We start from the raw sequence: 6202 nt of genomic DNA, 5'->3' as shown, positions 1-6202 counted from the left end.
TGATCCTTTTTTTTCCCTCTGGTCTGAACGGAGTAGGGTGTGTGGGCGGCGCCAGGGGGGGAAATAAGTTAAATTACCAGATTCCACCAAAATGACGCACAGACAGATTAAATGACTGATCTCCTTGGCAGAGGTAGTAGAATGTGCATTCAGTTTAACCGCTTTATTCCAGAATCAGACACTTTGATTTCCATGGAAGTCATTGTGAGCCATCGGCGTTCGAATATGATTTTTTGGAGCATCAAAAACAAACTTTGAATTTTGAAAAACCATCAAGCAGTTATTTTTTCAATGCATGAATAAATTCAGTGTCAATTTGTACGAAATGTTTATTAAAAATGTATTCAATGTGTACAAAAAATGAGAGGTGATGAAATTTATACTCAACATATTTGCCTCCATATATTAAGAATGTTGTAAACACACCATAGGATTGTTATTTGGTGGCGTTACAGAATAAAAAGATGAAATAAACTAAAACACAAATAAGCAATAGAAAAAGAAAGTCTGCTGGAGTTGTCCGATGCTTTAAAGTTTTACCTCGAGTATTTGCCCTTGTATGAAAAGTTCCATCTCACCCTTGTCAAGTTTTTAAACTCCGCCAAGATGCTCTCCGCCTCTACAATTTTCTGCCAAATAGATGTCCAATTATTTCTCCGTTTATCATCATCTGTTGTTTTTCCAGTGCACTCACACACTCTCATCCTCACAGCCAGTGTCTTCATCTTCCTTGAGTCCTGTAATCATCGGCGTGAAACATGTTTATTTGCCTCTGATTTGGCCCTGAAAAAAAAACCAACTGCTTCCGTGGGATCCGGTGAGAGAAGCCCGGGTGTGTGATGACATGGCAGCCGAGCGGCGGAGCTGTCGCTCGTGTGTTGCCACCTCATCTCACGCATGATTAGCAGCGCAATAAAACGTCTGCCTGAGCAGGTTACCAAAACACCAGCTTCCCTGCGTGCAGACGCATGACAGTCTGGCCATGTTTATTGAGCTGGTATCTGTCACATTATAACCGGGATCTTCTCGCCTTTTCATCCGACTCTGCTCTTCACCGCCGAGGCTCTCTGTTATTTATGGGAGGCTCGACAAATCAGTGTTCTGATCTTTACCCTCTTTGTCACATCACCTATTTTCTTGAATTCCTTTGTGAATCACAATGAAACTCGTGTCCTTGTGGAGAATAAAAGGTGTTCTCACTCTACCAGTGATTCCATAGACTTCGTCTTAAACTCCCTTTTTCAGTTAAATCATGTAGGAGACCAGGGCGGTGTCCCAAATCGCATACTACTCTTAGTATGCTAGAAGTTAGTATGCATCAGTTTAGTGTACGTACTAACTAGTACGCAAATTCTCCACAGATAGTATGTCTCAAATCAAACACTGCTGCTACATACTAACCTGAGATCACATGACAGCTTCTTCTTCTACTTCTATTTAACGATGTTTCAACCAGCTGTTTGAACGCTATCGACACCTGCTGGCAGCACGTATTGCAACTTTGGAAAAAGAAATAAAGAAAAAATATGAGAATCTAAATATTCGCGAGATATTTAAGCTGGTATCAGCAGCGAAGACGTGTTTATCCTCCTACTGCTGCTGAAAATGCACCTGTAAGTATATGAATATATATATATATATGCATTTATATATGACGTAACTTCCGTTTAAAACGTCACTAAGATGGCGGCCATTTAGGGTGGTTAGTGTCCATCGAACCATGCTCAGTTTTGTGGGCGTGTTAGTACGCCAATTTAGTGTGCATGGCGCACTAAATTTCGCATACTAAGAATTGAGACGCACTAACGCACTAAAAATACTAACTTTTAGTACGCTAGTATGCGATTTGAGACACAGCACAGGGCTGTGTATAGGCAAGAATCTGGCAATACGATACATGTGTGACGATGCGATATATTGTGATACTGTAGCAACACTTATATAGTGTTTCTTTTATAGAAACTTTTACAACAAAAGCTGAGGTTAAATTTACATCCATTTAATTCTAAATGGATCTGTGATTAACAAGATTTAAAAGGACGTTGTTAAAGTTATGTAAGGAAATGACAACTTTACTGTAATCAATCATCTAGATTTAACACACATTTCAAATAGTCACTTGATTAACTGATAATCTTACATATTTAATTCATATTAAATAATCATTGTCTTGCATTGCATTCACTTAAACCAAACTCAGGTTCACAACTCAAAGGCCGAGGTCACAAAGCCTCACACACACAGAAAGATTAAACAATCCCAGACTCCCAGGAAGTCTCTGGACACCTGTTTGAGAACTCACACTGAAAGACACAACAGTCCAGCAATTCGCTGGGAATAAACTCTCTACAGAAAACAACAACCTTCAGTAAGTTTCCACTACGATCACGTGCGACGGCCATCTTAGAATCAAGTGTTTACAGTTACTGACCAATCCTACGTTCACATTTGACTAGAGGTGTTAACCTGAATATTCTACTATAAAGATCCACCATTTTGTGAGATCTTTGCGTTCTGGCATGCGAAGACGTCTGCGATAGATCTCTCTGCTTGCTAGCGCCCGTGTTCACATAAGTTTGTCTCTGACTTTTGCATAATTCACTAAACAAGCATTTTTCTTAAACTCATCCATGTGTCCGTCCTTCATTCCACCACCACGTACGAGGCTGGGGAGGGGTCAGTTCATCGGAACAGAGAAACCCCTAACAACTATTAACTGTTTTCATGACTTAACTAAACGTATTTTTGTGTCATCCTCGATCGTCCTGAAGTTTGTGAAAGTTAAATTTAGCCGAGCGTCTGCCGACGTCACACACACACGGAGCTCAACGCCATCAGCATTTATTCAACCGGCATTAAACACAAACTCACTATTTCCAGTGAGGCAGATTCCAATGATGAAGTCGACAATAACACTAACAAGAACGTTTGTTATTCGTTGACTTTCACACTGTAAAGTCCAATTCTTGTTCAGGTTCCAAAGGACACAAGGACAACTCAAATGTTCCACTCAATCACTTTTTTTTTCTTTCGGATTGTCAGTAATTAGGTTGTAAACCTATAAAAACAAATAAACAAACCATTTTAATTATCCATTTAAATTAAACATTCTAAATTCATTTTAAATTACCTTAACTGACTGGTCGACTGAAAGTTTCTCTCGTCGCTACAGAACAGCAGAAGTTAAATGCTTCTTTTTGTTTTGTCTTTTTTTTCCCTCCGACCGTCTAATATTCTTTGTCGTGATGCTTCTCTAGATACTTGTAGATTAGTGGTGTTGAATCCTGTGGAGGAGATTTCTCCTCAAAACATCTGCAAAGCAACAACACTGCAGCAGCCACTGTTAGCTCTGTTGTTAGCAGCAGCCGCTTCACTTGTTTGCGTAAATATAGTTTATTTTTAAAATATTGATACAGTATCGGGAAAACATTGCGATATATCGTTATATCGATATATTCTTACACCCCTGTAGGAGATCCTTTCCTCAGCATCAATTCTCCTTTAATGGGGTTCAGTTCAGTTCAGTTTATTTAAAATTCAGCTACTAAAGATTCAGGTATAAGCTGTTTGCATGACAACCGCACGACCTGTCTCCACAAATATCTCTTGAACCTGATCAGAACACGATGAAAAACAGCGGCATCCCATTTTCTTTGACCTTCGTCCCAACCTCCCCCTACTCTTTATACATTCCCACCGGCCTCTCCTCAATTTGTCTGAGGGACAAACCGCTGATTGCTGCAGCGCCCAATGGTTTTTATCAGTGAGCAAACAACACAGTAGCTTGACAGATGCTAATACTTTCCCTTCAGACAGATCCCCCCCCCCCAACCCCCCAAATTGCCTTCACCCTTCCACATTTTATCAGCAGCTCATCCCTCACGTCGGCCATATTGCAGCTGTCAGAGGTGTGATGCACTTTGATGAAATGAAAACCAAACGCCCAGAGAGCAGAACCTGCTCATTGCTCAGGCAAGAATTGAAATGTGTGTGTTTTTTTTCTGGTGAGCTGAGCTGGGACGCTGGAATCTGACGCCCTCGTGTGACAGTAATTGGCGGTTGAACGTTCCCTGTTATGTAAATATGACAATATTTGCTTCATAACACACATCAACTGCAAACTGGTTCTGTTCACAATCCTAATAAATCCCTTCTAAATAACTCAGAAAATCATAAACTATGTAAGTAAGTAAATGTATTGCCAATTAATTAAAAAAAAAAAAAAAAGATTCATAAAATTCAATAAATTAAAATCAAATAAGAGACCATGAAGTGGAATATAGATAATTAATAAACAATACAATGTAATACATTACAAGCCAATAGTTTAGACACACGCTTTCACTCAATGTGTTTTTCTTTATTTTCATAACTATTAAGGTTGTAGTTTATCATCAAAACTATTAATGAACACTATCCATCATGAATGATGACATCATCCTCTGAACACTGTCATCAGTGAACAGAGAAGCAGATGGAGCACGAATGCTCATCCCATGATGCAACACTAATAGACTCAGGGACTCATTCGTTCCTTGTGCTATTCGATTGTATTATTCTGAGTTTGGAGGCAGGAGTGAAGTAAAAAGATGATATTCCATGTATATATTTTTGTTATTTTTCTTTGATCTATTTTCTTTATACTTTTTGTCATTTGTCTTTTTGTTCTTGTTTTGAATCTAGTCTGGGTTGCTGTGAGCTGGAAACAAATTTCCCGAAGTAGACTTCCAAAGGGATTTATAAAGTTTATCCGTCTCTGTCTGTCTGACTGTCTATGTTGAATTATGTACTTTTGATTATGTACAACTCAACAACACCTTTGAAATAACTGAAAACACAATAGTCTATTTTTTTTTTTTACAAAAAGTACATTTTCTTCTAATGATTGCTTTGCAGACTTTAATCTTTGATGTAATTACGAGGTTTTTACTTTATGGAAATGATTGACTTTCAATGTAATTGATCCATCAGTTGTTATGTGCATAATTCAATATATTCTATCTTCAGTCCATCACTCAGTCGATGGATGGGAGTTTTTGCCTATAAAAACAACACTCTGGTTTATTGCTAGTTTTGGAATGTTTTGTTTTTCAAATCGTCCTGAAGAGATTGTTGTTCGCTTGTCATTTTGAATGTTGCTTGATTGAAACACAGATCACGAACACATAACCTCAACACAGCATTACCTCCTTGGTGGAGGTAATAATACCTTATCATGACTCACCAGTCGGTCAATAAATCAACGCTATATGGTGCTGCTTTGCATACTTGGGTGAGCAAAGACATTGATAGTTGGTAACACTTTATGTCAGACGTAGAACCATGAATCACGTGTGATATTACTCGAGTCTCCTCTGCTTATTAACACCACACTCGCTGTCGTCCTTCTATTCTTTTTCCTGCTCGATTGAATCTGTTCCAGCGGCCGTGTCATTTATCATTTATCATTTATACGGCGACAGAGATGGAGGTGAAGGAAGCTGGTGTCTCTCCTGAACTTCATTACTGTCTGAACTACTTCTTTTTCCTGTGTTATGTTCTGAACAGTTTTACAGCCAGAGTTCTTATTTTATTTACTTAACATACGTCCAAACTAAAGTCAAAAATTGAATTAATTCATTGGGATATTTTTTTTATCTACATGTTGAAGTATCGTTCTTTTAATGTCAGGATCAGCCATGTAATTGTAACTCTAGCTGAGGAACATCTTGGATATCCAAGTAGAGTCGTTTTTGTTTTTTAGTATTAATGGATGTAAACGATCAAAACACGAAGTCCGTTCCATCCCAGGTCTTATGCTTCGCTTCGTGGAGAGAGATGGACAGTCAAGAGTGTGTCACGGGTCGTTTATTCGCCGCTCCAAGTCAAACAAAATACAAGCTTTACGATCGCGACCGGACACACTTTGTCCCGGCGACTGTATAGGTCAATAGTCCCGGGAGAAAAGGCCACGATCTGTAGAAACATCGCTATATTTGAGGGAAATTTCCGGTCCGGGAGGTCGTCCCTTTCCGGCCAAATGGTTCTTTCAAGTTCCTTGTGTCCCGATCCCCCGTAGAGAGGCATCCTGATTTGTTCTCTTGTAATCTTATCATTCAAATGTTCTCGGGTGGGGGTTTCCGTCTTTTAGCCCCCCTTTCCCGGGTGTGTCTTGCGAACTAAGGTGTGATTTGCAGATAAACAGATGTTTTAAATAAGCGGT

Source organism: Callionymus lyra, chromosome 1 (genome assembly GCF_982586985.1).
Source record: "Callionymus lyra chromosome 1, fCalLyr1.hap1.1, whole genome shotgun sequence".
In the NCBI taxonomy this organism is placed as follows: Eukaryota; Metazoa; Chordata; class Actinopteri; order Syngnathiformes; family Callionymidae; genus Callionymus; species Callionymus lyra.
This window is presented reverse-complemented; position numbering follows the sequence as displayed.